Source organism: Coregonus clupeaformis, chromosome 17, assembly GCF_020615455.1.
Source record: "Coregonus clupeaformis isolate EN_2021a chromosome 17, ASM2061545v1, whole genome shotgun sequence".
Classification (NCBI taxonomy): Eukaryota; Metazoa; Chordata; class Actinopteri; order Salmoniformes; family Salmonidae; genus Coregonus; species Coregonus clupeaformis.
The window spans coordinates 45,471,948-45,496,516 of NC_059208.1; the positions used below are offsets into that span (position 1 = coordinate 45,471,948).

The 24,569-nt window shown below is 44.2% G+C and overlaps 1 pseudogene; it reads left to right on the forward strand.

The window, feature by feature from the left end:
- The window catches only part of LOC121586909, a 36,780-nt pseudogene extending 31,933 nt beyond the window's left edge, over positions 1-4,847 (forward strand).
- Positions 4,848-24,569: the final 19,722 nt, after the last annotated feature.

Consider the following 24,569-nt stretch of genomic DNA (forward strand, 5'->3'; position numbering starts at 1 on the left):
GTTCACTTGTACTCAGCATCTTCATCTCTCCCTCTCTCTCACAGGTTGCACATAGGTAAAGGAGTGCAGCTGGAGTGTCGTGGCGAGGGAGACGTGTGGATGCGCTGTATGAGCGACCACGCCGTGTTCGTGCAGAGCTACTACCTGGACAGAGAGGCAGGCAGAGCGCCAGGCGACGCAGTACACAAGATCTACCCCGGCGCCTACATCAAGGTGAGAAACACAATTACCGCTGTCTGTTCTCTTTGCAGTTGTTTGTCCTCTTGATGACCTCTCCTTATAGGAGTTTGACTGGACACTGATGTCTCTCTGTAGGTGTTCTGACATCAGACTGTTCTCTCCCCTGTAGGTGTTTGACCTGAGACAGTGTCACAGGCAAATGCAGCAGCAGGCAGCTACAGCGCAGGCAGCAGCAGCAGCTCAGGCTGCCGCCGTGGCAGGCAACATCCCTGGGCCAGGCAGCGTTGGAGGCATTGCCCCTGCAGTCAGTAAGTACAATGTACAGTATATGAGATATGCACAGCCTTAGTGTGTTTTATTTTCATATTTTGTTCAATTTGGCTATTGTGAATTTGTGAATTTATAGCCTCTGTTGAAGTGGTATTCTTTTGAATGAGAATGGGTCCAAGTATTGACCCCTGTGGGACACCATATTTCTCTTTTAATCTATACCTCATAGGAATGGGCACGGTTATTCAAATATTTGAATATCTGAATGGACCTTAGTATTCGATTACTTGAAAGAGGATTCATTTAAAATAAAATAAAAATATATAGCCCTATTTTAACAATGAAGGCTTTTTCTCAATTAAATAAAATGATCTAATAACAACAACTAATAACAACAAGATAACTAGTGTAAGACATGCTGTGTCCATAGAAGTATATAGGTTATATATTGTGAGCTTTTGTGAAAGAGCACAGTTAGAAAGATATGGCATATAGAAGCATACCAGATGGACATCATGAAAATGATCGGAGGAAGTTCAGGAGTAAAAACAAACAAAATATAATTAGTGACTGTGTCCATAAAATGTATATAGTATGTATAAGCATGAAGTAGAGGCCTAAGCATTGTTGTTCACTAGTTTAATCCAATTAGGGAGGGGATGGTGGGGTTGGAAAGTAATAAAGGGATATACAGTGGGGGGAAAAAAGTATTTAGTCAGCCACCAATTGTGCAAGTTCTCCCACTTAAAAAGATGAGAGAGGCCTGTAATTTTCATCATAGGTACACGTCAACTATGACAGACAAATTGAGGAAAAAAAATCCAGAAAATCACATTGTAGGATTTTTAATGAATTTATTTGGAAATTATGGTGGAAAATAAGTATTTGGTCACCTACAAACAAGCAAGATTTCTGGCTCTCACAGACGTGTAACTTCTTCTTTAAGAGGCTCCTCTGTCCTCCACTCGTTACCTGTATTAATGGCACCTGTTTGAACTTGTTATCAGTATAAAAGACACCTGTCCACAACCTCAAACAGTCACACTCCAAACTCCACTATGGCCAAGACCAAAGAGCTGTCAAAGGACACCAGAAACAAAATTGTAGACCTGCACCAGGCTGAGAAGACTGAATCTGCAATAGGTAAGCAGCTTGGTTTTAAGAAATCAACTGTGGGAGCAATTATTAGGAAATGGAAGACATACAAGACCACTGATAATCTCCCTCGATCTGGGGTTCCACGCAAGATCTCACCCCGTGGGGTCAAAATGATCACAAGAACTGTGAGCAAAAATCCCAGAACCACACGGGGGGACCTAGTGAATGACCTGCAGAGAGCTGGGACCAAAGTAACAAAGCCTACCATCAGTAACACACCACACCGCCAGGGACTCAAATCCTGCAGTGCCAGACGTGTCCCCCTGCTTAAGCCAGTACATGTCCAGGCCCGTCTGAAGTTTGCTAGAGTGCATTTGGATGATCCAGAAGAGGATTGGGAGAATGTCATATGGTCAGATGAAACCAAAATATAACTTTTTGGTAAAAACTCAACTCGTCGTGTTTGGAGGACAAAGAATGCTGAGTTGCATCCAAAGAACACCATACCTACTGTGAAGCATGGGGGTGGAAACATCATGCTTTGGGGCTGTTTTTCTGCAAAGGGACCAGGACGACTGATCCGTGTAAAGGAAAGAATGAATGGGGCCATGTATCGTGAGATTTTGAGTGAAAACCTCCTTCCATCAGCAAGGGCATTGAAGATGAAACGTGGCTGGGTCTTTCAGCATGACAATGATCCCAAACACACCGCACGGGCAACGAAGGAGTGGCTTCGTAAGAAGCATTTCAAGGTCCTGGAGTGGCCTAGCCAGTCTCCAGATCTCAACCCCATAGAAAATCTTTGGAGGGAGTTGAAAGTCTGTGTTGCCCAGCGACAGCCCCAAAACATCACTGCTCTAGAGGAGATCTGCATGGAGGAATGGGCCAAAATACCAGCAACAGTGTGTGAAAACCAAAACAGTAACCAAAACAACAAACTTAACCATGACGGTCCAAAGGCTAACACACAAGCCTAAACATGAACATAACACAATTCCACAACGCAGGCAGGAAAACTGGCTGCCTAAGTATGATCCCCAATCAGAGACAACGAGCGACAGCTGCCTCTGATTGGGAACCACACCCGGCCAAACATAGAAATACAAACCTAGAATATATTCACACCCTGACCAAACTAGCTAGAGTTATATAGGCCAGGGCATGACAGCTAAACACAAAGATATACCATTACATTTTATATTCTAAATTTAATAAAACAACAAACTTTTGAATGTAGTTTTTATGACGTGCACCCCATAAGAAGTAATACCTCATAGGCTACACAGGTTATACACGTGTAGCTTGTTCTTGTTGTCAGGGACTTCATGTGTAGCAAGTGAAGTGGGAGATTTGTAATCAATGCAAAATGGAATTACAATTACGGAATTAAGTTGTCTAAATGAGAAGTAGAAGGCTACAATGATCAACCAACAGGTAGGCTGTTGTTTAATATGAATGGAGTTGTTGTAGACAATGACAGGGAGAGCAGCAAAAAAAAACGAAATTAGCCTTGCTACTGTAGCTAGTTAGCATTTTTACATTGATTTGATGCAGTCAAGATAGGCACTACCAGATGGTATGATAGCTCACCTATAAAGCGACAAGTTTGTCCTAACTAGCGCGAGTCGGTTTGGCTACTTTTTTCTCTCCCTCCATGCCACACACATAGACTGTCACACACACTGGCCCCTGCTCCTCTTCCGCCGCTTCCCCATCCTTCCCCAAACAAGCAGTGCGCAGCGCACCGGCTCTCTCCCGAGTCGCACGAGCAATTCCCCAACAAGTTAAACATGTATTTTGACTATCTGGATATCCGAAAAAATATCATGATATTATTCAGATTGTGAAATCATTTAAAATGGCCATCCCTAATACCTCACTTCCTCTTTCTTCCAGGTCTTTCTGCAGCAGCGGGGATAGGTGTGGATGACCTCCGGAGGCTGTGTATCCTGCGGCTGAGCTTTGTGAAGGGCTGGGGGCCCGACTACCCCCGGCAGAGCATCAAACATACCCCCTGTTGGGTGGAGGTACACCTGCACCGGGCTCTGCAGCTGCTGGACGAGGTACTACACACCATGCCCTTGGCCGACCCAGGACCCGCTAACTGAGTGAAAGGAAAGAGGAACAGTTAAAAATCCATACTGGGTTAAAAACTTACAATCACACATACACACACACTGATTCCCCCTCTTGACGATACATATAGACCGATACAGATTGACACATGCACATACAACCACATACATGTTTTCTTTCTATTTAACGCAATGTAGAGCCACTCAAAGCCCCACAAAGGCTAACCTCAATCTCTCCGTCACACACAGACACACACTCAAGCAGCCAAAAATCACTGCACTCTCCTTAACCACTTGTACTGTCTCCCACACGCCCATGCAACCACTAACCAAACCTGTGGGCATGCAGACATAAAACTACTGATGTCTTTAGCATACTTTCCAAGTTTTGTGAACATTCATTCTTTTTTCACAACTCCCACATGCTAAACACAAACACTACAAAGCAGCCTTGACCCCTGAATTACCTTTCATAGAGGTTCTTTATTATAGTATAATCAGGTAACTTTAGTGAATATGTATACTGAGTAATTTATGTTTATTCTTCTTCTGTTCTCTACAGAAATAGATATGCACTGTAGAAATCTAGGGATGTGTTTCAGAGATCCAGTGTCCTGACATGATACAAGCACTTTGGTACTCCTCAAATGCACACACAATCCACACTTGCTTATTTCCTGCTTACACACACACACACACACATACACACACGTCAGAAATCCAGAGATCACCCAAACCCAGGAGGACTAAAGAACTTGACCCAAATAACTTATGAACAATATGACCTGGTCACACACAAATCTCACACAAAAAAATCTGATGTGGATTCCGAGGTTAACCTAGAAGATGTACAGAGTTTTTGGCAAATCCAGACCAATAGAACAGACACTTGATATCAGTGATTAGAACCTGGGTCACAGAACCAAAATGGCTCGGAACTGTGGAAGAACCACAGAGTGATGGAACCAGCGTCATAATTAACCTAGCCAGCCAACCTTTTGTCATCTCTGTGCTTGTGTTGTGTTCTCTTGTGTGTGGATCTCAACTCAAATAGTTAGGCATTCTTATCTTGTTAGCTCTATAATAAAGCTAATTTATTTTCTTACCAAACGACGAAAAAAGCCAAAAAATGTCAGCTTTAAAATAGTTGTGTGGGTATTTGTGATGAAGCAGTACAGTGTATGTAACCAAACAGTTTGCCATACGGCGGAACTCACCAAAACCAGAATACCTCATGATAACAGTGTAAACCCACAGTTTGTCTTTCAGCCAAAACCTCAGACGCGCAGCATTTTCTCTTGTAAGTTCCCCCTTAAGGCGTCCGCATGCTTCCCAGCCGAAACAATTTGGAAGAGTTTGTGCATATATTATGACAACATTTTGTGACGTTTTTGTTTGTTTTGGACATCGGTAAGGTTTTTTCCGGCTGTTCCCGGCACACAACATTTTTTCTCGAGGACAGCCGAAGGTCGGGAGCCGGAGTCTACGCCCCTTCGTCCGTGATTGGTCAATTGTAGGGATTCTTCAATAAAGTATTTGGGTGTGTTTGTAAATTGCCTCCATTGTGTCAGAGTGTGCTCTGGGTCATTCGTAAATTCAGAGCGTTGTCAGATTGTCTGTTCTAAATTCAGAGCGTTTCGCTCTCGGAGCATTCAGAGTGCACACTGGACGCACTGGCCGAGGAGTAGGGTTGATCCGAGTATTCTGACCTCAACGACAGTGAAGCACCCAAACTAACTGGCTAAAGTTGGCTAGTTTGCTAGCTAGTTCCAGACACAAATGAGAGACCATTTTACTCGCCCTAGCAGAGCTGGTTAGGCTGTTTTCATGTTATCTAGAGCGTTAGTGACTGTAACTGTGCCGCTGGCAACAATTTAATTCCGTTTTTTTGCAGACGTTTACTGACACCGGTCATATTCATCGGGTGTTGCGTGATCGTAAATTCATCAGTTATTCTGTGCTCTGGCACACTCAGACAAGAGTACTCTGAAATCGGAGTAAATAGCCAGAGTAAATTTACGAACACACCCATGGTTGTCACTCAATGAGAGACGACTCGTTTTCATGCACATTTTTTCATTGAGAAATACTGCACCAAACATCTTAGTTAGATGTAAAATGAATGACAGATTTCTTGAGTTATCTTAGATTAATTCTGACTATTTTGAGGAAGTGTATACTGGCTACGGCATGTCAAAATTGACAAACAGTACTATTGCCGCTTTTTTCTCGTTTTTCAAGGGAGTATGCGAGAACACTCTTTTGGTTCACTAGCCGCCAGCCGAACTGAAGCATGCTGATGCCTTTACAGCCTCATATCACACTATGCCTTTATCACCAAATCAGTATAAGATATAATATGGAGTGGACCCACAATGGAGCCTTGGGGAACACCAAGACATGATCCAGGCTGTAATACAGTAGTTATTAAGCTTTAAAAGTTGAAATCCAGTGACTCGTGGGAATACCGTATTTTCCGCACTATAAGGCGCACTTAAAAGCCTTTAATTTTCTCAAAAAACGACAGTGCGCCTTATAATCCGGAGCGCCTTATATATGGATCAATTGGTTAATTGGTTGATCCATACTGGTTGTACACGGCGCTCAAGGCGCTCTGTCAAAATGTTTCAGTATGAAAAACCAATAAAAACAATTTAATAATAATGAAATGTTTCAGTACGACTGGTAAACTACAAAGCCGCACCGCTTGCAGCATTACGGCTACCGTAGTCAGTAAACACTGGTACTGTGCTTACTCACAGTCCCACACCACTTGTGTGTGTATAAAGACCCCAAAATGGCACCTTTCAAGAGACACGCTTACGACGCAGAGGTCAAGCTCAAGGCTGTCGGTCACGCAGTAGAATATGGGAATAGAGCAGCAGCGAGAGAATTCAACATTAATGAATCAATGGTACGGAAGTGGAGGAAGCAAGAAGATGACCTGCGCCAAGTAAAGAAGACTAAACAGAGTTTCCGTTCAATTCGGACACTGAAGAGAAGAATTCGAGGGATTCGTGGATGGGGAATGAACTGAAAAAGTGAGCTTTACGTGTTATACGTAACTGAACAATGTTGAGTTATGCACTAACGTTTGATTTAGTGGTATCAGACTGTTTCTTTTACTACGTGTATACTGAATCAGGGAAAAGTTCCCCTCCACGTTTGGGATAAGAGTGAGCAAGGCTGGGAGATATTGTTAATATGCACATTAACGTTTGAACAACGTTACCATGGGAGTGAACGGAGTTGTCAGAACGCTTAATAAAGTTAGACTTTATCTGACTGTTTTGTTGACATTCCCTTTAGCACAGCTCCATCTAGTGGATACATAACGCAACCCCAGTCAAACGTTTGACTACAGTATCTTCTATTCTATGCGCCTTATAATCCGGTGCGCCCTATATATGAAAACAGTTCTAAAATAGGCCATTCATTGAAGGTGCGCCTTATAATCCGGTGCACTTTATAGTGCGGAAAATACGGTAATCTTTTGAGAAGAGACCCAACACAACTTATAAAAATATCATTGTAATAGGATGCCCCAACTTTGGATACAATGATTCAATCTCAGTCAGTTTAAATTAGGCCAGAATAATATCACTTATACTGTGACTGACACTGAGTGTACAAAACATTAAGAACACCTTCCTAATATTTTTTTTGCATTCATTTAAATCAGGTACCCTAGTTTTGGTAACAATCAACCTCAAGCCTACTGAAGTGAAGTTATGACAGATGTTCTAACATTGATGCATGATATGATATGCAAGCTAATCATTTAAGACGTGGTAACACACTTTCTACAACAGCAGGAAGTAGGCCAGCCTTCATGATTTTGCGTTGAAGAACCTGAACTGAATGCAAACCTTCACGCTATCCAGGGGCAGGAACATGAGTGCTTTTATTGGATCCTTCCTGTGCTCTGGTGCATTTGATACCTGTGCCTTTCCATTCTCCAAGTCAGGCTTTTTAGGGATGTACTTCACAGACGCTAGGGTTTATGTCGTTCATAAGTTGGACATCTCCAAAGCATGACTATTTGCTCCAGTTGGAGTGTGATTTCTACTAAGCCTACATGTTGGCAAAATAATAATAATAATATAATATGCCATTTAGCAGACGCTTTTATCCAAAGCGACTTACAGTCATGTGTGCATACATTTTTACGTATGGGTGGTCCCGGGGATCGAACCCACTACCCTGGCGTTACAAGCACCATGCCCTACCAAATGACCTATAGAGGACCACATACCCTATGCTCAAGGTCAAAAGGTAAATTCTTTCCCCCATAGTTAGCAAATCAGAGGTGTCCATTTATACTCACTGTTTGTGATTTGTGCCTTTAGTTTTAGTCAAAGTAGATGACACCCCTCACAGTGGATTGTAACACACAAACAATACTTTGTCTTCCTTTGTCTGTAGATATACAGTACCATGATATACGGGTTGTCATCTCAATAGGTTTATCCCTTCTGTTGAGTGTGTTGGTTGGGGGGAAATAAAAAAGAACACAGCTCAAGTGTTTGTACATGTCACTGAGTTTTGCTGATCAATTCGGGCAATGCAGCAATAAGAAGTGAAATGTGTTGAGCTCAACAGCCCCTGAGTTAGATTGAGACCAACATCTAGTGGTTCCCTCAGGTACTGGGTTACAGCCCCATTGTAGGTGTTATTACATAACATGTTATTATTGCATCAGGCTGGTATTGGATTAATACTGTTTGACAGTTATACCCCAAATATCCATATAGCCCTTGTGGTTTTATTTAGCCTTACCGAATTATTATGTTACTAAGGTGTCTAATAGGAATTGGAAAACTTGCTGCCCCTTGAAACTGCGCATGCACTCCACACCCCCATGTCACAATTTATTTCATTATTTATCACTTAGGCTCTGGGACTGTTTCGTATTCAGGGATGAAGACAGGTTTAAAACTATTGTTGCTCCATCTATGGCTCTGCTTATCATAGTGCTATATCTACCCCACTACATCTCCCCTCTACCAATGCTTTAACCATTGAGAATAGGTTTGCAAAGATAACAGTAGTTTACCAAAGTTACCAGAATCCTTAGTAATTTAGGTAATTAACAGAAAATCTATGGCAATCTATCGTAACTTTGGTAATTTATACTTCAATAACTTTAAAAAAATGCATTCATATATAATATTCCTTTTTTATATATCGGTGTCCATATTGTCCATTAGTTTCTAGTAAATAGACCATATGGTTAAAGGAAAAATAGTCTTATTAATGAAAAAAGCATGTAATCAACAATGGCATTATTTTACATTTTAGTAATTTAGCAGACACTCTTATCCAGAGCGACTTACAATAGATATAACTCTGCAACTCTTCCAACCATTGACTCTTTTTTTTTTTTTTTTTACAACTGCCATCAGTTTGAAGCCAGAACAATGACAACAAATACGTACAGTGCATTCGGAAAGTATTCAGACCCCTTGACTTTTTCAACATTTTGCTACGTTACAGCCTTATTCTAAAATGGATTAAATAGTTTTTCCCCCTCATCAATCTACACACAATACCCCATAATGACAAAGCAATAACAGGTTTTTAGAAATGTTTGCACATTTATTACAAATAAACAACTGAAATATCACATTTACGTAAGTATAATATAATAATAATATGCCATTTAGCAGACGCTTTTATCCAAAGCGACTTACAGTCATGCGTGCATACATACCATTTTTTTGTGTATGGGTGGTCCCGGGGATCGAACCCACTACCTTGGCGTTACAAGCGCCGTGCTCTACCAGCTGAGCTACAGAGGACCCTTTACTCAGTACTTTGTTGAAGCACCTTTAGCAGCGATTACAGCTTTGAGTCTTCTCAGGTATAACGCTACAAGCATGAGACACCTGTATTTGGGGAGTTTCTCCCATTCTTCTCTGCAGATCCTCTCAAGCTCTGTCAGGTTGACGGGGAGCGTTGCTGCACAGCTATTTTCAGGTCTCTCCAGAGATGTTCGATCGGGTTTAAGTCCGGTCTCTCCTGGGCCACTCAAGGACATTCAGAGACTTGTCCCGAAGCCACTCCTGCGTTGTCTTGGCTGTGTGCTTAGGGTCATTGTCCTGTTGGAGCAGGTTTTCATCAAGGATCTCTCTGTACATTGCTCCGTTCATCTTTGCCTCGATCCTGACTAGTCTCTCAGTCCCTGCCGCTGAAAAACATCCCCACAGCATGATGCTGCCACCACAATGCTTCACCGTAGGGATGGTGCCAGGTTTCCTCCAGACGTGACGCTTGTCATTCAGGCCAAAGAGTTCAATCTTGGTTTCATCAGACCAGAGAATCTTGTTTCTAATGGTCTGAGAGTCCTTTAGGTGCCTTTTGGCAAACTTCAAGCGGGCTGTCATGTGCCTTTTACTGAGGAGTGGCTTCCATCTGGCCACTCTACCATAAATGCCTGATTGGTGGAGTGCTGCAGAGATGGTTGTCCTTCTGGAAGGTTCTCCCATCTCCACAGAGGAACTCTAGAGCTCTGTCAGAGTGACCATCAGGTTCTTGGTCACCTCCCTGACCAAGGCCCTTCTCCCCTGATTCCTCAGTGTGGCCGGGCAGCCAGCTCTTGGAAGAGTCTTGGTGGTTCCAAACTTTTTCCATTTAAGAATGATGGAGGCCACTGTGTTCTTGGGGACCTTTAATGCTGCAGAAATGTTTTCGTACCCTTCCCCAGATCTGTGCCTCGACACAAGCCTGTCTCGGAGCTCTACGGACAATTCCTTCGACCTCATGGTTTGGTTTTTGCTCTGATATGCGCTGTCAACTGTGGGACCTTATATAGACAGGTGTGTGCCTTTCCAAATCATGTCCAATGAATTGAATTGACCATATGTGGACTCCAATTAAGTTGTAGAAACATCTCAAGGATGATCAATGGAAACATTATGCACCTGAGCTCAATTTCGAGTCTCATAGCAAAGGGGCTGAATACTTATGTAAATAAAATGTTTCTGTTTTATTTTTATTGTATTTTTATAAAATTGCTAAAAATTCTAAAAACCTGTTTTTGCTTTGTCATTATGGGGTATTGTGTTTAGATTGCTGAGGAAATTGTTTTATTTAATCCATTTTAGAATAAGGCTGTAACGTACCAAAATGTGGAAAAAGTGAAGGGGTCTGAATACTTTCCGAAGGCACTGTAGATCATTTGTGTTCACTTGTCGCATCTGTGCTTGGTTGCGTTTTCCCTGTGTTTGTGTCACCGATGCACTTGGGACCTGGCTGCGCGCTGCTCATTCTAAAAATATAACTTTTGGTAGGCTAATCAAAACAGTGGTCTGAATACTTTCCGAAGGCACTGTTGACATAGTAAAAAAATAAATATATATATATATTTCATGCTGAAACCCTCATATTAAACATTAATGGTATTCACTAAGTTGATCATTTATATTTAGGATAATGTTTTACAGCTTATATTTTACATGTGATAATGCTACACAGAGGGCCAGAGATAAATACAGACACCTATGATAATATGACTACCCAAAAGGGCCACTTGATGTCTTATGATAGATAACATTAAATCCTTGAAAGATAAAAACAATTCTGGTAGTTTACTGGTAAACTGAAAGTATCCAGTAATATACCCTCCCTTTGCAACCCTAATTGAGACCCATGTCATGTTCCTCTGCATTTGACCACATTCAAACTGATACCTGTCACAAAAGAGAACGTGAGTGAGATGACGGCCACTCAACAGGAATCGTACATCATTCCGTACATAAATTAACTATTTCATTTTAAAACAGAAAATATAATAGACAATATGTTATCAAGTGTGAAATTACTCAATTTGGCTATTTTATGGGTATTGTTATGTCTATTATTGTTGTAATTGTAATTATTTTATTGTAAAAAGACATGCTGCTCTTGTAATGTTGACTGTACACCAAAGTGAAATAAAAATACAGCATTGTAATTTTGATACAAACTTTGTTTTGTCATGTGTTGTGTCACGAACCGGCTCAAGTTCGTAACAAAAGGGAGACACGTGGAGACAAGGAGTACTCAAAGTATATATTTATTAATTAAAGTAAACTAAATCAAATAACAATGGCGTGTGTAATCAGTAAACAGTAGTGTACGTGAGTGTTTGCATGCATAAATGTAATATGGAAAAGTGTTGAAAAGTGCCAAAGCAAACAACCCAAAAAGGCCTCAAAAATATCACAACCAAGATCAAAGTAACTGCCTGGAGAGAGTCTCCCTAATGAATGTGGAAGAGGTCCATTTATCCTGGGACACACCCGGCCCAGGTGTTTCCCATGTAGCTGACGACCCTCCCAACTCCGCCCACCGGCATCCTAACAAGGAAACAAGAACAAAGAGAGAATACGGCAGACAGAGTGGGAGGGTCGTCACACCCCCCCCATAAGACCGGGGACCAACAAGGACCCCCGGACCAACGTACCAGCCCCCTGCGTCCCAAACCGACAAATTGTACATGTTCACACCTCCACTTGCCCCACCCATCATCCTCCTCTCCAGACCTCAGCAACCTTTACACAGGAAGCAACCTTTAAGAGGAAAGAAGAACACAAGACTAGGAGGGGACAAACAGGAAGGATAGAACATGACAAAATCAAACAATGGTCGGTCACATCAATATTCATGAACAGGGCGCACGTCACCCTGCCCAACCACCTTTCCAAGGTATACAACAGTCGCCCGAGCAAACTCACATTCAGCCAAATTCATCGTGAGGCGACCCGCAGCCAGACGTCCGAACAAGGCCTGAATACGGGACAGATGCTCCTCCCAAGCATCTGCATATATCACTACATCGTCCAGATAAACAGCGCAACCGGCCAGACCAGAGACAACCCTGTTCATAAATCGCTGAAAAGTGGCAGGCGCATTACGCAGTCCGAAACTCATAACCGAATACGAGTACAGACCAAAAGGTGTAATAAAGGCAGAGATTTCACGTGCCCTACTCATCAGTGGCACCTGCCAATACCCCTTTAACAGGTCAAATTTGCTCACAAACGTAGCTGCGCCGACTTGACCAACGCAGCCCTCCATCCGAGGAAGAGGAAATGAATCCGGCCCAGTGACATCGTTTACCTTACGGTAGTCCGTACAAAATCTATTTGTTCCATCCGATTTACTGCCCAAGATACAGGGAGAAGCCCAACTGGAGAAAGAAGGATCTGCTATTTTACTCTCCAGCATGTACCTGACCTCAGCATCCAGACAACGCAGTTTCTCTGAAGAAACTCTATAGAACCGTTGACGAATGGGGTCAGCATCTCCAATGTCAATATCATGTTCTATTAAGTTTGTACGTGTAGGTGTATCCGAAAACAACCCTGGAAATCTCCGAATCAAACCAACCCTCTCTTTCCGCTCATCAACAGGTAGATGAGTAAGAAGGCTATCTACAATCTCCAGTGTCTCTGAATTTTTCAATCTACCCTGCAGTATGCAATCGTCAGGACCAGAAACATCTTCCTGCTCCTGCACAGACCTAGCATGACCAGAACTCAGGGAATAAACAATATCAGCCAAAAGAACAGCCTTACCGTCCTCTGTAGACTCCCCCTGTTCAGTCTCAGAGGAACGTGCATAATAGGGTTTTAACAAATTTACATGGCACAGTTGGTGTGCTTTCCTCCGTTCTGGAGTGGCAACTAGATAATTTTGCTCAGTGTACTGGCGCACCACTGTATATGAACCTTGAAACTTGGCTTGAAAAGGAGAACCAACAATTGGCAGCAGAGCCAGAACCTGATCACCTGGACTAAAGTGATGAGGCTCAGCTCGGCGATCATATATGCTCTTCATCCTGTCCTGTGAAGATGATAGCTCCTCTTTAGCCATTTCACCAGCGGCATACAAGCGTCGCCGAAAATCACCCACATATGATAACAGGGACTGAGGATGCTCGGGAGACTTCCAGTCATCCTGGAGAACAGATAAAAGCCCACGCCCCCGATGTCCAAACACTAGGTCATTTGGGCTAAAACCCGTGCTCTCCTGTGAAACCTCCCTAGCAGCTAACAGTAACCAAGGCAACCCTCCTCCCAATCCTTATCCATCTCAGTACAATAAGCTCTCAACAAAGACTTAAGTGTTTGATGGAAACGTTCCAGTGCTCCTTGACTTTGGGCATGATAAGCGCTAGACAAGTTGTGTTTAATATGGAGTTGTTGGAGAACCTGTCCAAAGAGATTAGAGGTGAAATTAGATCCTTGATCACTTTGAATGACCTTAGGGATTCCAAACAGTGAGAGAAACTGAGTCAAAGCTTTTAACACAGCCTTAGTCGTGATAGACCGGAGAGGGTAGGCAACAGGAAACCTAGTGGTCTGACACATCACAGTCAACAAATAATTACTACCCTTTCTAGAACGAGGCAGAGGACCAACACAGTCAATAATCAAATACTCAAAAGGTTTACTGAGTACAGGAATAGGGAACAGTGGTACCGGCTTAATAGCTTGATTAGGTTTACCAGTTAATTGACAGGTGTGACAAGTTTTGATGAAATCAGAAACATCCCTCTTTAATCTTGGCCATATGTCGTAATATGCGATTGTAGGTTTTTCTCACACCCATATGCCCAGCAACGTCGTTGTGAGAAGTTGTCAGCACCACCTCACGAAGCCTAACTGGTACCACAACCTGACTAATCGCCTCCCCCAGAAAACAACTACCATGAGACATCCACTTCCTCATCAGGACCTCCTCTTGGAGAAAATAGCCCTGTGCGACATCTCCCAACTGTTCTACAGGCACAATTTGGTCCCGCAACTCTTCTAATGTAGGGTCAGCCCGTTGCGCCTTGATTAAATCGGAGCGGGATACGGATAACGGGATAACAGGGAAAACAGTAACAGACTTCTTTATGGTATTCTCGTTAGCCAGTTCCGTGACCAAGTCATCAGGGATCATAGAACGCGTCACTGCACACGCAGAAAACACCTCTGGGAAATTCTGCGCACTCTCATCAGGAATCCCTACAATTGAAGGCTTAGTAGAAACCGCTAAAGATGGAAACACGATAGGCCACACACGCTCCCCAGCCAAGTTATTTCCAAGGATCACGTCAACACCCTCAATAGGCAATGAAGGACGCACCCCCACAACAACCTCACCTTTCACCAGTCCACAATCCAACATCAGTTTATGCAATGGAACTGACAGAGTGTTCAAACCTATTCCCCTAATTAGAACACTATTCCCCGAATCAGTCTCCGCAGAGAAGGGTAACACAGATTCCAACACAAATGATTCCGAGGCACCTGTATCTCTTAGGATCTTTACTGGCACTAGGTTCTTACTTCCTACCATAGACACAAAACCCTCCGTAACAAAAGGTAAATACTGGATCAATATAGCCCTTCACATGGCTCTGGGCATGAGACAATGCGTCAGGAGTGAACTGATGTGGAACAGGCGCTGCTAACGCTATAGGCCTCGATTTACCATAAGCACCTGTACTGAATTTACCCCTAGACCTAAGAATCGGACATTCATTTTTCCAATGACCTAATTCTCGACAGTAGTGACACTCTTGACCAAAGTCAGTTTTACCACGGGTATCAGGCTCAACCCCAGTTGAATGAAACTCTGCCCGGGAACCGAAGTATCTCGCGAGCGAGGCCCAAATCTCTGCAAACACCCCCACTCACTCCGAATACGGGGTTCTGCAAAAAAATGTGTGTGAGTCAACACATATTCATCTGCCAAAACCGCAGCTTCAGCGACAGTCTTTATTTTTCGTTCGTTAATGTACGTCGCTATACGATCAGGGATTGTGTCCTTAAATTGTTCTAACATAATCAGATCACACAGCCCTTGGAAAGTCATAACTGCAGAGGCGGAACACCAGCGATTGAACTGTGAAGATAATATTCGCGCAAACTCAACATGAGTCTGCTGATCATCCCTTTTTAAAGTTCTAAATCGTTGGCTGTAAGCCTCAGGGACCAATTCATAACTCTGTAACACAGCCGTTTTAACCTTCTCATAACTAACACTGTCTGCTACACTAAGAGCTGAATATGCTTCTTGCGCTTTACCAGTCAGCACACACTGCAACATCAAAGTGCGATCAGAATCAGGCCAACTCCTAGCGTCAGCAACACGCTCAAACAACGAAAAGAATGTCTCCGGGTCCTTTTCATTAAACTGGGGCAACAACCGTAAATTCCCAACAATATCAAATGTGTCTGGATTACGACCAAAAGAGGAACGACCCCTAGGTAACTCTGGATCCCCTTCCCAGAGCAAACTCTCCCCTGAGAGCTTTCCTTCCCTAACCAACTCTAGTCGCTCTTGTTGCAGCTTGATTTTAGCACGCTCCATATCCTGTTTAAATTCCAATTCCCTTTCATATTTTACACGATCATGCTCCATTTTAGCTTGTTCATACTCCATTTTAGATCTTTGTCCATGCTCTAGCTGTAACAGAAGCAGTTCTTTCTGCTGTTCAAAAAGAAGACTACTATGACTAACCGATGGAACGGTCATTGTACCATATCGGGGAGACAACGTGTCCTCAGCAGAGGCTGCCCCAGTGGTAACATCCAGAATACCACTCTCCATCAAATTGGCCTTCAATATTAACCTAATAGAATTTTTTAGACGTTTATCACTAATTTCAACCTTGTAGTGTTCAGCAACCTTCAACAGCTGTTCTTTAGTACATAATTCTAACAGTTCTTCTGATGGAAAGCGAATGAACTCGTCTACATTAGACGCCATAATCAGGGAAAAAAAATTAAATATATATAGATCATAATAATCTTGCTCAACCCCTCTGCTGAGCACACCAGACACAAGAGAAATACAATCACACCGAGCACCACAGAAAAGAGCTGGGATATGGAGCTTCCCCAAAACCTACAATAACTCAACCCTAGTCTTCGTGCAGATTTGCAGTGGGTAATTACGCACTGTAGCCCGCTGGCAAGGAATTAAACCCCCCAGCACGCTGGTAGATTTCCCCAAGCCACGGATGTGCCCCCGAGACAACTGCTCAGTCCACTGACACCACACAAAAATAACAAACATTTAACCATGCCCACGTATCCCAAAACAAAACACGTCACTAAGCCTATCAGGGGAAAAAGCTATAGCTCCGGGTAGCAAATGTCACTACCCTACCCAATCTCCCACTGAGGTACACAGCCGATTGTACTCACCTCAGACCGATGTCCCAACAGCGAGTAGAGCAAGAGTTTCCAGGCTGGGCAGGGACTGGAAACTAACCAATGTACTCTCTCCAACGCAGTACAAAACCCAAAGGCAACCAATACTGGCCTATCAAACTCAAACAAACTAACAAAATTTACAAAGAAAAACCCTACAGAATTGGACATTAACTCCACGTTCTCCCAAACACAACCAGTTCAAAATCCCAGACGAGCCCCCACTTGTCACGAACCGGCTCAAGTTCGTAACAAAAGGGAGACACGTGGAGACAAGGAGTACTCAAAGTATATATTTATTAATTAAAGTAAACTAAATCAAATAACAATGGCGTGTGTAATCAGTAAACAGTAGTGTACGTGAGTGTTTGCATGCATAAATGTAATATGGAAAAGTGTTGAAAAGTGCCAAAGCAAACAACCCAAAAAGGCCTCAAAAATATCACAACCAAGATCAAAGTAACTGCCTGGAGAGAGTCTCCCTAATGAATGTGGAAGAGGTCCATTTATCCTGGGACACACCCGGCCCAGGTGTTTCCCATGTAGCTGACGACCCTCCCAACTCCGCCCACCGGCATCCTAACAAGGAAACAAGAACAAAGAGAGAATACGGCAGACAGAGTGGGAGGGTCGTCACATGTTGCCACTGTTTAAATGACTTTTCATGTTCATTTAGTTATAATATTCAGGTCCTTCAAGTCCTGAGGAATGGAATTAATAGTTTCTTCTCACAGCCACTGTATCTCTGGCTTTGAGGAGAGACTATTATTCTAGTGGCCGTAGTCTTGCTACTGTTCAGGTTGAACACTGGAGGGCATTCTCTCTCTATCCAGCCATACCCTTTCCCCTTTCCCTTTTAGTAGTAGCAGGAACTGATGACAGACTGGGAAAAACACACCATATGTTGCAGAATCTATTAGTTACATTGGCAACCTATCATAAACAGTGCTTATGCATTGGGAATAGATTTTACATTCTATTCATCCTATTGACTTTTTAGTATAGCCTTTTCTATATTCTGTTCCAAACAATTATACATAACCTAGGCTATCCTATATTAGTCAATGGTACCCATATTAGCATTTTCGCACTTCATGTCCACATTATCCCGGAGTAGAATGTTTTATATTGTGTAACTCAATTGTGATATTGTTATGGCATACAATTCAAAATAATGTCCTACATTAGGACTTCATAACTGTTGGGTTCTAACTTGAAATATACTTATTTCTGTCACTATAGAAGAACTTATTGATTACGTTACATGTATGATAACTGTTTATGTTCTCTGTCAATGAAGGGTGAATAAGGAATGTATGGAAAGTTACTGAGGGAGGCAAAGGGCAACAATCTCTGATAAGGCAGGCCAGCTGCGGAACTAGGGCAGAGCGAGGAATTCGGCCCGAGGTCAAGTCAACAGATGAAGTGAGAAGAAACCTCTGGGAGGGGGGGCCAGAGGGGCCCACCCCAACAACCGTCCTACTACAGTCCTATCTCACACTTCCACACCCACGAAAGTTCTTGCATCAGGCAAGGCCATGACTACACCAGTGAGAGGAACCAATTAAGTTCCTGCCTAGCAACAGAGATGTATTGGCTGTCTAGATGTGTAAGGAGTTGACCTCGCCTAGTAGGAGGTTAAAAATATATGTGCTTGTGTAATCATACCTTGTCTTTGCAGCTGTATGACCCAATGGGATGAATAAACTTGGCTTGAGCTTTTTCTAGTCACCATTTCAGTTATTAATATTTGTTCTGAACCTAACATAACCCATTCATAACCCATACATACTGCATTCATGAGCACAGACATGAGTGCACACCATTGGTGCATACAGACACACACACACAAAGGAGGGAAGTTGTGTACAAAGACTTGTGCTTTTAGTTGTAACGACTTGCTTGTGTGTGTGTGTGTGTGTGTGTGTGTGTGTATGTGTATGTATGTGCATGTTCATACTCTTCCTCATTGTTGTTGCTGTTGTTCACATTGAAGAGAACCTGCACACCGGGGGGTGTTTCTCACGGGGTGTTTCTCAAAATGCATACTACCATGCTCCGAGCATGCAAATTGGAGCACGGGATGGTCGGAGTTGGAGTCCAAATCAAAGTATGCCAAACGGAGCAAGGAGGACACTTCTCGAATGCGTACTCCATTTGTACATATTTAGAAGCATGTATCGATGCAAGCTTCAATGGAAAGTATGCAAAGAAATATGACGCAACCATGTAAAAAAACGATGCAAAATTGATTGAACTCAATGGTGGCCATTATTTGAGCTGAAGCGAGAGAAAATACCCTCAGACTTCAGAATGAAATGTTGCCTATTCACATTTACATTTTTACATTTACATCATTTAGCAGACGCTCTTATCCAGAGCAACTTACAGCTTTGACTGGGCTGAGCGGGAACTGTGCTTCCGTAGAGGTAGGGGGCTAGCAGGCCAGAGGTGGATGAACGTAGTGCCCTCGTTTGGGTGTAGGGTCTGATCATAGCCTGAAGGTAAGGAGGTGCCGTTCCCCTCACAGCTCCGTAGGCAAGCACCATGGTCTTGTAGTAGATGCGAGCCTCAACTGGAAGCCAGTGGAGTGTGCGGAGGAGTGGGGTGACATGAGAGAACTTGGGAAGGTCGAACACCAGACGGGCTGCGGCGTTCTGGATAAGTTGTAGGGGTTTAATGGCACAGGCAGGGAGCCCAGCCAACAGCGAAGTTGCAGTAATCCAGTGCCTGGATTAGGACCTGTGCCGCTTTCTGTGTAAGGTAGGGTCGTACTCTGCAAATGTTGTAGAGCATGAACCTGCAGGATCGGGTCACTGCTTTGATGTTAGCGGAGAACGACAGGGTGTTGTCCAGGGTCACGCCAAGGTTCTTTGCACTCTGGGAGGAGGACACAATGGAGTTGTCAACCGTGATGGCGAGATCATGGAGCGGGCAGTCCTTCCCCAGGAGGAAGAGCAGCTCCGTCTTGCCGAGGTTCAGCTTGAGGTGGTGATCCGACATCCACACTGATATGTCTGCCAGACATGCAGAGACCTGGTTATCAGAAGGGGGAAAGGAGAAAATTAATTGTGTGTCGTCTGCGTAGCAATGATAGGAGAGACCATGTGAGGATATGACAGAGCCAAGTGACTTGGTGTATAGAGAGAATAGGAGAGGGCCTAGAACTGAGCCCTGTGGGACACCAGTGGTGAGAGCACGTGGTGTGGAGACAGATTCTCGCCACACCACCTGGTAGGAGCGACCTGTCAGGTAGGACGCAATCCAAGAGTGAGCAGCGCCGGAGATGCCCAACTCGGAGAGGGTGGAGAGGAGGATCTGATGGTTCACAGTATCAAAGGCAGCGGATAGGTCTAGAAGGACAAGAGCAGAGGAGAGAGAGTTAGCTTTAGCAGTGCGGAGAGCCTCCGTGACACAGAGAAGAGCAGTCTCAGTTGAATGACCAGTCTTGAAACCTGACTGGTTTGGATCAAGAAGGTCATTCTGAGAGAGATAGCAGGAGAGTTGGCTAGAGACGGCACGCTCAAGAGTTTTGGAGAGAAAATAAAGAAGGGATACTGGTCTGTAGCTGTTGACATCGGATGGGGATCGAGTGTAGGTTTTTTGAGGAGGGGTGCAACTCTCGCTCTCTTGAAGACGGAAGGGACATGGCCAGCGGTCAAGGACGAGTTGATGAGCGAGGTGAGGTAAGGGAGAAGGTCTCCGGAAATGGTCTGGAGAAGAGAGGAGGGAATAGGGTCAAGCGGGCAGGTTGTTGGGCGGCCTGCCGTCACAAGTCGCAAGATTTCATCTGGAGAGAGAGGGGAGAAAGAAGTCAAAGCATAGGGTAGGGCAGTGTGAGCAGGACCAGCGGTGTCATTTGACTTAATAAATGAGGATCGGATGTCGTCAACCTTCTTTTCAAAATGGTTGACGAAGTCATCCACAGAGGGGGAGGAGGGAGGGGGGAGGAGGAGGAGGATTCAGCAGGGAGGAGAAGGTGGCAAAGAGCTTCCTAGGGTTATTTAGAGTGGTAGAAAGTGGCTTTAGCAGCGGAAACAGAGGAAGAGAATGTAGAGAGGGAGGGAGTGAAAAGATGACAGGTCCGCAGGGAGTCTAGTTTTCCTCTATTTCCGCTCGGCTGCCCGGAGCCCTGTTCTGTGAGCTCTCAATGAGTCGTCAAGCCACGGAGCAGGAGGGGAGGACCGAGCCAGCCGGGAGGAGGTCAAGCGTATTGCCTGCCTTGTGAGTAGGGGGGGATGGTGAGAGGGTGAGGTCAAAAGAGGAAAGGAGTGGAAAGAAGGAGGCAGAGAGAAATGAGTCAAAGGCAGACGTAGGGAGGTTAAAGTCACCCAGAACTGTGAGGGGTGAGCCATCCTCAGGAAAGGAACTTATCAAGGCGTCAAGCTCATTGATGAACTCTCCAAGGGAACCTGGAGGGCGACAAATGACAAGGATGTTAAGCTTGAATGGACTAGTGACTGTGACAGCATGGAATTCAAATGAGGAGATAGACCAGGGGTGTCAACGTCAGCCCGCGGGCCGGGATCAGGCCCGCAAACGGGTTTAATCCGGCCCGCGAGATGATTTTGTAAAGTATAAAAATGCGCTGCAATTTTTCAATAAACTAAACTGCTGTTCCAATTGCGTCCACTGGATGGCGCAATAGCAATTGTGTTAAGCAAGCAAACTGTTTATACCGGGGCAGAGCAAGTAGGGCAAGCACGTGCAGCCAATGAGCTACTTTGTTTTGCCCGCGATATTTATTACGGCTTCTACTTTTAACATTATGTGCTTTGGCACCCTCATTGCCCCAATATGTCTCTGTCAAAAAAGAGAAAAGTTGACACAGAGTGCAGAGTGTTCCAAGAAAAATGGTCATCCTCCTATTTATTCACGGAATTGAATGGGAAAGCTGTATGTTTGGTGTGTTCACAGCATGTTGCAGTGCTGAAAGAATATAACCTTCGTCGCCACTATGTGAGTCTTCATGCCGACAAATATGACAACTTTCAAGGACAGCGGAGAAGAGAGAAGGTGAATGAACTGTTGGCGGGTCTGAAGAAACAGCAGTCTGTGTTTACTCACAGCCGAGACATCAGTGACGCTGCAGTGAAAGCTAGCTACCTCATTGCTAATGAAATCGCAGTGGCTTCAAAACCATTTAGTGAGGGTGAATTTGTAAAAACATGCATGATGAAGGCAGCGGAGATTGTGTGCCCTGAAAAGCGGCAGGCTTTTGCAAATATCAGCCTGACAAGAAACACAGTTGCAGACAGGATTTCCGATCTTTCAGTGGATTTGGACAGCCAGTTGAAGCAAAAAGTAAAGTCATTTATTGCGTTTTGGTTGCAATTGATGAAAGCACGGACATTACAGATGTTGCACAACTGGCCATTTTCATCCGCGGAGTTGATGACACATTGACCGTCACCGAGGAGTTCGTGGAGTTGGTGCTGATGACAGATACAACGACAGCAGCTGATATTTTTACTGCACTCGTCGGCGCGCTGGACAGGGTCGGAGTGGACTGGTCCCGCGCTGTCAGCCTGGCTACAGATGGTGCGCCCTCAATGATCGGGAAAAAAGCAGGCGTTGTGACAAAGTTCAGAGAGAAAGTGCAATCTGCAAATGGAGGAAGTGATTTTTTGACTTTTCACTGTATTTTGCACCAGGAGGCTTTGTGTTGCAAGTCATTAAAGATGGATAACGTCATGAAGGTGGTCATCCAAACTATTAATTTCATCCGATCCAGAAGCCTGAATCACCGTCAGTTTGACAGCCTTCTCAGAGAGAAAGACCACATCTATGGCCTGCCATACCACACTGAGGTAAGATGGTTAAGCCGAGGTGCTGTGCTGAGGCGTTTCTTTGATTTACGAGAAGAAATTGAACAGTTCATGGAAGAAAAGGGCAAACCAGTGTTAGAATTTCATTCCGCAGAATGGATGCAGGACCTTGCATTTATGGTGGATGTTACAGAGCACCTGAATAACTTGAACAAACAGCTGCAAGGGCGCAACAAAGTTGTCACGCAGTATTATGACAGCATACGTTCTTTCAAGTTGAAGCTGTCATTGTGGGAGACGCAACTTGCCGGTGGTGATGCAGCTCACTTCCCTTGTCTGAAAAATGTGTGCGCGACCCAACATGTGGCAGACATGAAGCGGTTCAAAGATAAAATAACGGGACTGTTACGGGAGTTTGAGCAACGCTTTCAGATTTTTGGTGAACTGGAGAAAGACTTCAACGTTTTTGCTCGCCATTCACCGTGAATCCCTCTGATCTGCCCATCAGCATCCAACTTGAAATAATAGACTTGCAGTGTGACTCGGATTTGAAGGGCAAATTTGCTGCAGCTGGCTTGGACACATTTTATCAGAATCTCTTGCCAGGTTACCCCAACTTGACAGCCCTCGCTGCAAAACTGTTGTGCATGTTTGGAACCACATATCTTTGTGAGCAAGTTTTCTCTGTAATGAGCATAAATAAAACAAAGCTGCTCTCAAGGCTCACGCACAAGCACTTGAATCACATCCTGAAGTTGGCTGCCACTCAGAATGTGACGCCTGATATTGATGCGCTGGTGAAAGCTAAAAGATGCCAGGTATCAGGAGTCAAATAAACTATGCAACCCCACTTAAAGTGCTGCATGAGACACCCTGATATAGTTCTGTGATCTGTGATATACTTCTGTGAATCACTGAGGCATTGTGTGTTTGTGTGTTCTTTGTCCTCAGAACTTTCAAATAACTTGAGGTGTTTTATGATTAATAGTGATGTTGTGCTTTTAGACACACTGTCCTCAGGCTCCAGCTTTATGTTTATATGTTTTTATGTTGATGTGCTATTGTTTTTAATTGATTTTATTTTATTTGTATATTTAACCTATTCTTGACTCTGTGGTTCTTGCACTTGTTTGGGGAACAGGATTTCATTATTTTTATCTACATTTCTGCCTGAGAAATGACACCCTGATATAGTTCTGTGATCTGTGATATACTTCTGTGAATCACTGAGGCATTGTGTGTTTGTGTGTTCTTTGTCCTCAGAACTTTCAAATAACTTGAGGTGTTTTTGTCACGGTTCAGACAGACGACAAGAGGACCACAATTGCGTCACACCAGAAAGTTTATTTAAACTTAAGGGGAAAGGGATGTAGGGAGTGAGTGAAGGCTCCAGGGGTTATCCCGTCCGATGTGCTGGGTCTGTGCCTCCCCCCAGTGGCAGCGATGCGTCCGATGACGCCGGTGGTTGGTGGTCCAGAAGGCCGGGGTCGAAGAGTAGTCAGGAGTCGTAATGGCAGAAAGCAGGTCTGGTTTTCCTGGGGCAGAAGAGTCTCCAAGAATCAGGCAGGTCCGGGGTCACAAAACAGGGGTGAGCCAGAAGCGCGAGCACACAGGTTCCGGGGTGTGAGCTTTGCAGACGATCTGACAAAGGAGAGCTGAAAGACGGGACTTTAAATACTGGGAGAGGTTAGTGGGTAATGCAGCGCAGCTGGCAGAGTAATTAGAGCCGAGCAGAGCAGGGACAGGTGGAGCTCGTTAGGCTGAGTAGAGAGAGAGAGATGAGCAGAGTGGAAGATAGTGGAAACACATTAAGGTGGTAACCCGGTGGAGTGAGAGGGCTCATGACAGAACCCCCCCAAGGGACGGCCCCAGAAGTCCCAAGAGCAACACCACGCCGGGCGGGAGGAGGGGAGCCGGAGGAGGGCTAGAACTCTTCCGAACGGTCCGAGCGAACGCCCTCATCCTCGGAGGAAGCCGGAGGGCCG